Genomic DNA, 12,625 nt, shown 5'->3' with positions numbered 1-12,625 from the left:
AAAATACCATAGACTGGATGGCTTATAAACAACCAATGCTTATTACTCACAGTTCTGGAAACATGGTGCTGGAAAATTTGATGTCTGATGAGAGCTTGCTTCTTTGACAGCCATCTTCTCTCTCTGTCCTCATATAACAAAAGGGGGAAGGGAGCTCTCCGGAGTCTCTTACAAGGGCAGTAATTCCTTTTATGAGGGCTCTACTCTCACGATCTAGTCAACTCCCAAAGGTCGCACTGTCTTTTACAATCATATTGGGCACTAGGTTTCAGTATATGAATGGGGAGAGGGTGGTGGACACCTCAGTCTATTACAACCAAACTGAGTTAATTCTAATTTTATAATTTTAAAAAATCTATCAAGCTAATTCTTTCTCTTCAACTAATACATGTTTTTAAAAACACACTGAATATCCACATGAATTTGCAAAACTATTTGTGAAGCCCACAAAATATTCCTTTGGGGTTTTGATTGAGATTGGCATCAACACTGTATCTAGAGATTAAGTTTGCTATTATTTAATCCCAATACATAAATTTAGCATAATGATCTATTTAGTCATATCTGAATATTTCTCAAAAAATTTTTTTCTAATTTTATCCATAAAAGCTGTTAGGAAGTTTACTCCTAGGTACTGAAATTTACTACAGCATCAAAATGTCTCTCTCTTAAAAATTTCATTTTCCAGTGAGAGTTGCTAGGATATAGAAAACAATTAATTTTAGATATTGATTTTAAATCAAGCAATGTTGATAAACATTAATTCTAGTATTTTATCTCTAGATTATTTTATAGTTCCTATATAAGAAATTATTAATTGCAAATAATGATAGTTTTACTTATTTCTTTTCTCAATCCTTACTATTTTATTTTTCTTGCCTTATTCTGCAGGCTAAGGACTAGCAATAAGATGCAGAATAGAAAAGGTGATTATGTGGACTTCATAGAACTATATCTAAAATAAAAAAAGGTTTGGTTTTCATGGAGAAATCATGCATCATCTGTAGTCACAGGGAAAAAAATCTATCTATCTATCTATCTATCTATCTATCTATCTATCTATCTATCTATTTATCTATCTGTCTTTCTGTTCGGCAAGCCTACCTTCATGTGACAGCTGTTACTGTCTGACCAGTGATAATAAAATCTGTTGTATATCCCTTCTCCTGCCATCTATTTTTGTGCTCCTTTGGATTTGTTAGGGAAGGGGAAAAAGCAGCTTTGCAGGAGGACATATGTTCACTAAACTGTGGCCAATCAATTTGGATAATCTCTAGTGTGAATTTTCACCCTAGGGAGACAAGTTGTTCACCACAAACCAAGCTCTGCTTTCTGTAGAAATAAACCAGTATTCTCAGAGCTCACAGCAGTCTAGCATATATTTCTAATTTTTAAAACAGCACCATATATGTTTTTTAATATGGGAAATTCTGCATATAAGTAATATGAAATGTTATAAAGAAGTTGCTGATCGGTTACTTTTATATATGTGTGTATACATGTATATATGTGTGTGTGTGTACATATAGGTGTAATTTATACACACACACACACACATTACCCTAGCTGACAATCAACTGGTTGAAAAGCATACAATATGCATTCAACAGCTAAGCATTTTTTTTTCTCTGAATGACAAAACATAGTTTTTGTTTTTCCAAACTGAATTTTTGTCTTCTTGTTGCCCTCCCCTCTTGACTATTCTCTTGTTTATGCTAATGGATCCCTTCATTCTGTGACAAGGGAACTGTCAAGTGGGAACATATTTACTATTTCAAGGATGGTAAATTACCTGCACAAGAAAGTTTACTACCCCCTCCTGTATCCATATCAGATACAAATTAATCATGATAGCCTTTCCTAATGAACAGTGACACAGCTGAATATTATTTTTCAGCGTGGAACTCCAGGTGGTCAATCAAATGAATCTGCACTGGAGATAGAATATATGTATGATGGCATAAAATAGACCATAATTCTTGGAGTTGAGATACCTTTTTGTCCATAAGGTAAGAGCTTGATGTTTCTTCCATATAGGTCTGACCTTTTGCCTCTAGGCCATGGTGCCTAAAAAAATAGACTGTTAATTTTTAACCATTAGAATCTTGAGGTCAATAAATTTAAATTGTAATAATGATCATGTACACCTAACAGGTTTACATATGTGTTTAGGGAAAAGGTGAAATACAAGAGCTTTCTAAATTTTGAGGGAGAAACTAATGAAATTTTGGTGTATACTGGTTTTTATCACAATACTTGCATAGATTGTTCAACAGTTATCAGTAAAAGATTTCCAAGGGATGTTAGAATAATAAGTGAAGAGAATTTTGTAAGTGTTCATCTTCTATGCTGCTGGAAGCAGGGTGTCTCACTGTCTGACTCAATGCTAAGTGGGGCAGGAGGAGGGATTAGGGAAAAAAAAAGCAACTTCAGTCCTTGGGCTCCAGAGAAATTTCTAATGGCTGCAATGAGTAATATAGAAAGCCATAATTATTTCTGAATACTTTGCCTTTAAGATGATGTTTTGGTAAATAATTAGGCTGTTATGGCCTTGATAATTTCTGACATCTGTTATCTCAAATCTGCTGATTTTACTTTTTAAAATAGCAAGGAGTATTCTTGAAACATTGCAAAAATGAATGCAGAGATACTCCAAGTACTGATTTGGAAAGAGACTTGGTATATCTTTCCCAGGATTTTAAAAAGCAATGATCTATCATAATCAGATAAAGGAACCAAACTGCAGTATGCAGAGGTTAGGGATTGTCCATAAAATATCTTCTCATTGTATTTCATATTTTAGAGAAAATATATAACATGGTACCTGCCAAGATTGTAGAAAGAAAAGTTACCACATCAGAGACATTCTCTGTTATAGGAAATTAGCTGCTGGATTAATTAATTCATAACTGAAACCCATGGTTTTCATCTATAGGAAAGAAATGTGAATATTTTATTTTTTAAATTGAATGTCTTCATGGGAAATATCATGAAGTTTAGTGACTGATTAATTAATGTTCTGAAAGCAAGCTTTTTCAAAAGATTGGCTGCTATGCATTTTAATTGTGAACAAGTTTACTGCACACAACACTGGTTTAGTGCTGATTTGGCGCACTTTGTATTTATCGTTTAGTTCACATATCTTGAAATAACTGGAATGACTGTCATTTCTTGAGAATATTGTTAGAAAGTCTTTATTCTAGGTGCAACATGTAATTGCAATTTCAGACTGTAAATTTTAAATCATTATAACTAGGCTCAAACATATCTTTATTAATCAAAATAGGAACCATTACAATCAACACATTTTTGCCAACAAGAAATAAGTTTGTTTATTCCTGTAGCATAAAAATCCATGCTTTGGGATTCAACAAACTCTTGGAAAGCATTTTCTGCCTCCTGCTGGTTGTGGAAGCATTTTCCCTGCAAAAAGTTGTCAAGATGCTTGAAGAAGTGGTAGTCAGTTGGCAAGAGGTCAGGTGAATATGGCAGATGAGGCAAAACTTCACAGCCCAATTTATTTTGAAGCATTGATTGTGTGACACGCATTTGGGCATTGTTGTGGAGAACTGGTTTGTCTCTGTTGAAAGCCTATGTGTTGATGGGTGAGGCTATATTTCCACCCTGTTGGTTGATTGGCCTGAGGTGTCCCTACACTGGAGCTTATAGGCTGTTGGCTGGGGCCAGGACTTGCTGTCAAAATGGCCACTCCAGGAGAGCTCATGTCAATGAGTGCTCACCAGTAATGCCGCCCCCCTTCTCAGGAGACTCACCAAGATTATTAGATAGGTCTGGCCCAGGCTCCTTATGAGTTTATTGCTTTTTCACCTGGGTCCTGGTGCATGCAAGACCTTGTGTGAGCACTCCACAAGTTGAGTTTCTGTGTCCCCAGTACTGTGGTGTATTTGTGATCAAGCCCTGCTAGCCTTCAAAACCATATGTTCTGGTGGCTTCTCTTGATGCCAAACCCCAGACTGGGGAGCCTGATGTGGGGCTCAGAACTTTCACTATTCTGGGAAAACCTCTGCAATATAATTATTTTCCAGTTCATAGGTCGACAAATTTGACTGTATCATGAATGTGCCCTTCCTATCATCTTACTGGGGCTTCTTTGTCCTTGATTGTAGGGTGTCTTTTTTGGTAGGTTCTAGTCTTTTTTGTCAATGGTTGAGCAGTTAGTTGTGATTTTGGTGCTTTCATGAGAGGAAGTGAACCCAAGTTCTACTCCACCATCTTCTCTCACCTCCCAAAGTAGATTACATGTTTATTGCCCAAGGATAACTCAGAGACAGTCAGATGGAAGAGATGCAGAAAGAAAAGTAAGTGGGATGGGACATGAAGCTTCCATGCTCTTTTCTGGTATGCCATTCTCCCCAAATTTCCATGTGTTCACCAACCAGTATCATGTTGTTTTGATTACCATAGTTTTGTAGTATATATAGTCTGAAATCTAGGGTGGGGGGTGATACCTCCAGTTTTGTTCTTCTTTTCTGAAGATTACTTGGGAGATTTGGGGTCTTTTGTGGTTACATATGAATTTTAGGCTAATTTGTTTAACTCCTGTGAAAAATGTCATGGGTATTTTTGATAGATATTGAGTTAAATCTGTAGATTGCTTTCAGTAGTATGGTTTCTTAAAAAAAAATATTAATTCTTATAATCCAAGACCACAGAATATCTTTTACTTTTTGCATCATCTTCAGTATCCTTCATCGTTTTAAAATTTTCACCATATAGGCCTTTCATTCAGAAAGTTAATACCTTTGTTGTTCCATCGCTAAGTCATGTCCAACTCTTTGCAACCCCATGGACTGTAGCATGCCAGCCTCCTCTGTCACCTACAATCTTCTAGAGTTTGCTCAAATTCATGTCCATTGAGTTGGTGATGCTATCTAATCATCTCATCCTCTGTCATCCCCTTCTCCTGCCTCAGTCTTTCCCAGCACCAGGGTCTTTTTCAATGAGTTGGCTCTTTGCATCAGGTGGCCAAAGTATTGGAGTTTCAGCTTCAGCATCAGTATTTCCAATGAATATTTAGGGTCGACCTCTTTCAGGACTGACTGGTTGGATCTCCTTGCAGTCCAAGGGACTCTCAAGAGTCTTCTCCAGCACCACAGCTCAAAAGCATCAATTTTTCGGTGCTCAGCCTTCTTTATGGTCCAACTCTCACATCCATACATGACTACTGGAAAAACCATAGCTTTGACTATATGGACCTTTGTCAGCAAAGTGATGTCTCTGCTTTTTAAAATGCTGTCTAGGTTTGTCATAGCTTTCCTTCCAAGGAGCAAGCATCTTTTAATTTCAAGGCTGCAGTTACCATCTGTAGTGATTTTGTAGTCCTAAAAAAGAAAATCTGTCACTGCTTCCACTCTTTCCCCTTCTATTTGCCATGAAGTGATAAGACCAGATGCCATGATCTTAGTTTTTGAATGTTGAGTTTTAAGCCAGCTTTCACCCTTCTCTTTCACCCTCATCAAAAGGCTCTTTAGTTCCTTTTCATTTTCTTCCATTTGAGTGTATAATCTGCATAGCTGAAGTTGTTTAAGGCAAAAGGAAAAGGGGGTGACAAAGGATGAGATGGTTGGATGGCATCATCAACTCAGTGGACATGAATCTGAGCAAACTTCAGGAGATAGTGAAGCCTGGTGTGCTGCAGTCCCTGGGGTCACAAAGAGTTGGGTACAACTTAGCAACTGAACAGCAATGTAGCTTCTTACTTCTTTTACACTTAGAGAATACCGTATTTAACATTTCCTTAAGAATCAGTTTAGTATTGATGGATTCTTTCAGCTTTTGCTTGTCTGAGAAATTCTTTACCTCTCCTATTCTAAATGGTAATCGTGGTATTAGACTATCCTTTTCCCTTTGGGACTTTGGATATGTCATTCTGCTCCCTCCTGGCCTGCAAAGTTACTGCAGAGAAGCCAGCTGACAGCCTTATGATTCCCTTGTATATGACTCTTACTGCCTTCAGAATCTATCTTTAACTTTTGCCATTTTAATTACAGTATGTAAGTCTTAGTGTGGGTATATTTGGGTTCATCTTGTTTGGGACTCCATGTACTTCTTGTGGATAGATACATGTTTTCTTCTTCAGATTTGGGAAATTTTCAGCCATAATTTATTCAAATACTTGTTTTAATCCCCCATTCTCTCTCTTCTCCTTCTAGGCCCCCTACAATGCAAATGTTTGTATGCTTACTGTTACTCCAGAGATCTTATACTACTTTCATTTTTAAATGTGCTTTTCTTTTTGCTGTTCTGAATGTGTGATTTCCATAATTCTATCTTCCACATCACTTTTGTATTCTTCTGTGTAACTTAGTATGCTATTCATAACTTCTAACATGAGTTTTGTTTTAATTTTCAGCTACTGCTCATTTCTGATTGAATCTTTTTCAATTCCTTGTAAAAATTCTCACTGTGTTCATATAATCTTTTCCCTGATACACTTAACATTCTTAAAATACCAATGCTCTGAATTATTTATCTGGTCAATCATTTATTTCTGTTTTGTTATTTTTTTCAGTAGTTTTCTCTTGCTCTTTCAATTGAAAGTATTTATTGTCCTATTGTGTTGCTTAACTTTCTCTGCCCCTACAAGTTTAGGTGAACTGTTACCTACTGTGGTCTTGAAGAGGTATTCTTATGAAGGAGTGTCCCTATACAGACTGTGTGTGTCTCAGGCCTTTGGTGGGTGAGCTGGATTTGATGGGAGTGCAAACCATGTCTTTCCCCATGGTGTGCTGGCAGCTATTACCTTGGTAGCAGGTAGGGTAGAGATGAAGGGTGCTGGAACTAGAGCCTTGTGAGAAGATGGACTGCCCTTCCCAGTGGCTGTCACAACCCTATGAGGGGTGGGGCCTGATCTTAAGTTGCTGGACCAGAAACCCTGAGAGTCAGGGACAAGCAGGCTCTGTTCCCTTTAAGTGTGTTTTCCTCCTTCCCTGAACTAGGAGGCTTGCCCCAGTGCATGGAGTACTGAACAAGTGGGGCCTGTGTGGGCTCTCAGCCTATGTCAGCAACAGAGGTCCAAGCTGCCTCTTATGTGCTGCCTATGCAGACACCAGAAGGTTTTTTTTCCCTTGCTCCACTCAGAAGTGGGGTTTCCCAGGTGGTACTAGTGGTAAGGAACCCACCTGCCAGTGCAGGAGACATAAGAGATGTGAGTTCGATTCCCCCCGTTGGGAAGGTCCCCTGGAGGAGGGCATGGCAACCCACTCCCCTATTCTTGCCTGGAGAATGCCATGGACAGGGGACCCTGGCAGGCTACGGTCCATGGGCTCACAAAGAGTTGGATGTTACTGGAGCGACTGAGTACACATGCACTCCTGATAGGTAGGTGCTACTATTATTATTTCCACTGAGAAGCAGTCATGGGTACAAGTCCCCTTTGTCCCTCATAGCCCATCTCGACCTCCAGGCTCTGCCACCCTACTGTGTTGCCATATTGTAGAAATGATGAGGCCTGTGTGGACGCTTGGCATGTGTTGGGAGGTGAGCTGTGATGGAGCATTAGCTATCAGGGACTGGGGCTACTTCTAACGCACTGCCTGAGTGAGTGCCAATGATGGCAATTGTCGTCCCAGCCAGGCTCAGCTCTGTGACCAGGTTACCTCTTCTTCCTAGGCTGAAACTTCTCTCAACTCATGGTCACAGCTGATCCAGTGACACACTATAATAAGGCATGAGCAAGGCTGTGATGATTGCTCAGATCAGTCTGAGGCACACACCTAAGTGGTCAAGGAAAACCTGGTGGCTGCTAGTGTAGACCTTTCCCCTCCTTTCCTCAGGGGCAATCTGATGTGTGTGCCCTCATCTGGAGCCAAGTGCAGGCCTCCTGGCATCCTCCTGTTACCAGGCCTCCTGGCATCCTCCTGTTACCAGGCCTCCTGGCATCCTCCTGTTACCAGCGAGAGTGGGGCGGCCGGTCCCTCCCATCTTGGAGCCCAGCACTGGGGCATCAGATCCATGGCTGTAACCACTCACTTCCCAGGACAGGTATCCACCCACATATTCTCCCTTTTTCTGAGTTCCCTCCCAGGGACATACATCCCATCCTCATCACTTTTCTTACCTCGCTCCCTGAGTACATGTGTATCTTTCTTATTTTCTTGCATACACAGGAGTCCTTCTGCCAATTTCCAGTTAGTTTTCAGTGAGAATTGTTACATATTTAGATGTATTTTGATGTGTTTGTTGGGAGAGGTGAGCCCCATGCCATTTACTGCATCATCTTAATCTTTTTCCCAACTGAAAGTTTTCAAATACTTTTTTACCTAGAAAAATGCAAACCCAGGGTGTGTGTTTTCATATTTTTCCATTTACTGCAGTATTTCATATTCTAAATTTGTGTTAAAGTATCATTCACTTAGTATATCCACAAGATTCCATGTATTTACGCTTTCCCATCCTATTTTTAGAAATCTTATTTGCCATAGTATTAACATATTTAGAAATATTGTATTGATTGTTTATGAAGAATATCCAAGAATTCCACAGCAATATGTGCAACATGCTATTAGAGTTTTGCATTTTTAATAACAGCATAATACAAATAATACCCTATCCAAAAAAAGTATAATCTGGGTTTAGGGAAAGTCTCCAAATTTGTTAAATAGCAGTCTGGAATATGAGAAGGAATGTTAAGATACTGAATGAGATAGACTTATATCTTGGATTTATTTCCTAGTAGCTGAGTAACAAGTACTAGCAAGTCAATTTTCTGAAACTTTTATCATTTATTAAATAGGGATAATAGTGATGCCAAAAATGTTGTGATGACTTAACTCCAGAAAAATAATTTACATAGAAGTTCTGGCATACTATTGATATTAAACAATAATTTATTTCCATTTGTATTTTTCCCTTCAATTAAATGAACACTTATTAATCCCTGATAAATTCTAAACCTTATTAGTTGCTAAGAATTTGTTCCATGTATATTGCCAAGAAAAATGTTTGGTATAAAATATCATTAACTACATTTAAAGGGGCTGAAATGCTGGGATAACATGTGGTACCTATGCTATATGCCAAGTATTTGAAATTTCCTAGACTATCTTTGAACATCTAAGAAATCCTAATAACTATTTTATCCCCATTTTATAGATGAGGAAATTGAGGTTCAAGTAAGAAAGATAAAGCATTGTCCAATGGTCACAACATCTGGAAAGGGCAGAGTAAGGATTTAAACCTATGTTGTCTCTTGGATTCTTAAAATAAGTTTAGGGAAGGGTACAACTGTGGTGTCCATATAGAGGTAAACTCTTCTGTAATATGTTAGTCTTCAGAATGACTTGGCCTGTACATTAGCTGAAAATTTCTATAGGTCCCTTTATTCAACAACAGGGTCTGGGGCTCATTATCACGGTGTTTCCTTATATCTGACATTTGGAAATCCAAGTTGGGGCTTTTAAGTTTCTCCATAAACCCTGTTTGGCAGTTAGTATTTTATAACATCCTGAGCTTCCCCAGATGTTCATATATACTCTGGATATATAGAATTAGGCAATCATGTAATCTTTGAAAATGCAATAGTTCCCAGATTAAACTGTCAAATCAGGTATTGCAAGAGCCAGGTAAATTTCTTGCTTAAAAGGAAATACATGAAATTAGTGTTTCCCAAAGGGTATTTTCAGTAACATAAGCCTTGAGAAATGTTCAGTGAAAAAAAAAAAAAAAATGAAACACAAGCCATAAAAATGAAAACAACGGTTAATTGAACATACAAAATTGAGACAGGATGCATTCCATATCATCCTCTTGGAGATTCACAGTTGCCTAGCATATTCAGACTCTGAGTCTTTTTGGCCACACTTTTGGCATGGCATGTGGGATCTTAGTTCCCATACCAGAGATTGAACCTATACCCCCTGCATTGGTAGTGCAGAATCTGAACCACTGGACCACCAGGAAGTCCTCAAGACTGAGTCTTTTTGAGAGAGGGTCAAGAAGATGGAGGAAGAGTAGGTGGTGGAGCTCACCGCCTCCCACAAATACATCAAAAAGTGGGAGAGTTTGCACAGAACATCTTACTGATTGTTGGCATATGACCTCAGACTTCCAAAATAGCAAGAAAACCTCTATGTCACTGGGTAGGACAAAAGAAAAAGAGCAGAATGGGGATGGGACATTTGCCACAAGGAGGGAACATTGAAAGAGTTCTTAAACCTGGGGGAGTCCCCTCACCAGTGGGTAGATCAGCCTGAACAGAGAGGGAGCTTTGGAGCTTCAGAGGAGAGTGCAGCAATATTTCTGATAGACAAAACAGAGTGACCTGCAAAGACGGTAACACCACCCTGAATTCTCAGCCTCAGATGCTTTCCTCACACTGCAAAAAAATTAACTCAAAGTGGATTTTAGAATTAGACATGAATGCTAAAACAATAAAACTCATAAAAGAAAATATGGGAGTAAATCGTAACGATTTGGGGTTAGGCAATAGGAAGCTATGAGCTTCCCTCATAGCTCAGTTGGTAAAGAATCCGCCTGCAATGCAGGAGACCCCAGTTTGATTCCTGGGTTGGAAAGATCCACTGGAGAAGGGATAGGCTACCCACTTCAGTATTCTGGCCTAGAGAATTCCATGGACTATATAGGTCATGGGATCGCAAAGAGTCGGACACAACTCAGCGACTTTCACTTCACTTCACTTCAATAATTTATAAGATATGACACAAAAAGGACAGGCCACAAACAAATAAATTAGACTATAAGAAGTGAAAAACATGTCTGCATAAATAATATTATCAAGAACATGAAAACACAAGTCACAGAATAGGAAAAAAATATTTTCAAATAATATATCTCAATAAGGATTTCTACCGAGAATATATACAAAATGCTTAGAACTCAATAATGAAATGATAAATGGCCTACTTTTTAAAGGGCAAATTATCTGACAAACATTTCTCCAAAGACAAATAAATGGCTGATAAGAGCATGAAAAGATACTGAATATCACTAATTATTATAGAAATGCAAATCAAAACCACAATGAGATATCAATTCACATTCACTAGTATGGTGGTAGGGCTTCCCTGGTGGCTCAGCAGTAAAGAATCTGCCTGCAATGCAGGAGCCACAGGAGACATGGGTTTGATCCCTGAGTTGGGAAGATCCCCTGGAGGAGGGCATAGCAACCCACTCCAGCATTCTTGCCTGGAGAATCCCATGGACAGAGGAGCCTGGCGGGCTACAGTCCATAGGGTCACAAAGAGTTAGACATGACTGAAGTGACTTAGCATGCATGCAGGATGGCTGTAATAAAATAGACACTAATAAATATTAGTTGGAATGTGAAGAAATTGGAATACACACTAATTGTTAGTGGGACTGTAAAATGGTGCTTTCCCCAGTGGCTCAGTGGTAAAGAATTTGCATGAGATGTAGGTTTGATTCTTAGGTTGGGAAAAGCCCCTGGATGAAGTAATGACAACCCATTCCAATATTCTTGACTGGAAAATTCCATGGACAGAGGAGCCTGGCAGGCTATAGTCCATGAGATCACAAAGTGCCTGACGTGACTGAGCACGCATTACTCACTGTCTGTACAATGGTGTAGCTGTATAATCTAGCAATTTAACTCTTTGGTATATGAAAATATGTACATACAAAACCTTGCATGCAAATATTTACAGTATTATTATTATTCATAATATCCAAAATGTGAAAGACACCTAAAATATGATATAGCTGATTATTTGGCAATACAAATAAAGAGCTGATATATGTTACAATGTGGCTCAACCTTGAAAACAATTTGCTATATGAAAGAAGTGAGTCACAAAATATCAATAGTGTATGATTCCATTTATATAAAGTAGAATGAATGGATAATTCTATAGAGATACTGAGTAGAGTACTGTTTGCCTCAAGCTGAGAGGACTGGGGGGTAGAACGGGGAATATTTGCTAATGTGCACAGAGTTTCTTTTGGGGGTAATGAGAAAGTTCTAAAGTTAGATATGATGAATGTTTTAAAACTCTGTGTATATATTTAAAGCTATTGAATTGTACAGTTTAAATTAGTACATTTTATGGTTTGTGGATTATATCACAATACAGCTGCTTTTTAAAATAGCCATTACTACAATCTATAGTTGAAATAATTTTAGTAGTTCACAACTGATCAAATAGTGCATTAATTTTGGTCATAAGATGCACATCAAGCTTTGTTAGGAAATTTAATTATCTAGGATACATACAGGGTTTAATATATATTCTATTTTTTTTAAAAAAACATCAAGGAGATAAAATTCTAAAAATTTTGTTGTTTTACTTTCTTACCACTATTGTGATTTAATCTAAAACATTTTCTTTCATGCTAAAAATTAGTGTATAATTGTGTTATCATCCCCTCTATACACACAGCTAAATTGGTTCTACATAGCTTTTAGTGAAGTACATCTGTGATATTTCTTAACACAGACATAACTCTTACATGTTACAAAATGTAAATTGAGCTACATTAAAATGAAAAATATTTGTTGTAAACAATACTACTGGACTCAGACTACCTTCATTATTTCATGAGTTATCCCCCTAGGAGATAAGAAGAATGCCAATGATTTACCATTTGATTTGGGGTTTCTCCAATTATATGATCTTGTGGTGAATCC

General features: G+C 38.0%; 1 long non-coding RNA gene across 2 annotated transcripts in view; it reads right to left on the bottom strand.

Moving 5' to 3' along the window:
- Positions 1-3,358: 3,358 nt before the first annotated feature.
- The window catches only part of LOC139033972 (uncharacterized), a 623,512-nt gene continuing 614,245 nt past the window's right edge, over positions 3,359-12,625 (bottom strand). For both annotated transcript variants that reach the window (XR_011486448.1, XR_011486447.1), the window contains 2 exons: positions 8,081-8,282; positions 3,359-3,423 (listed from right to left, as the gene is read on the bottom strand). This is a non-coding gene — a long non-coding RNA (uncharacterized lncRNA). The remainder of the gene's footprint in view (positions 3,424-8,080; positions 8,283-12,625) is intronic.

The sequence above is a fragment of the Odocoileus virginianus genome, unplaced genomic scaffold (genome assembly GCF_023699985.2).
Source record: "Odocoileus virginianus isolate 20LAN1187 ecotype Illinois unplaced genomic scaffold, Ovbor_1.2 Unplaced_Contig_12, whole genome shotgun sequence".
Lineage (NCBI taxonomy): Eukaryota > Metazoa > Chordata > Mammalia > Artiodactyla > Cervidae > Odocoileus > Odocoileus virginianus.
Note: the sequence above shows the minus strand (reverse complement) of the source record. Positions and strands in the feature narration are given on the sequence as shown.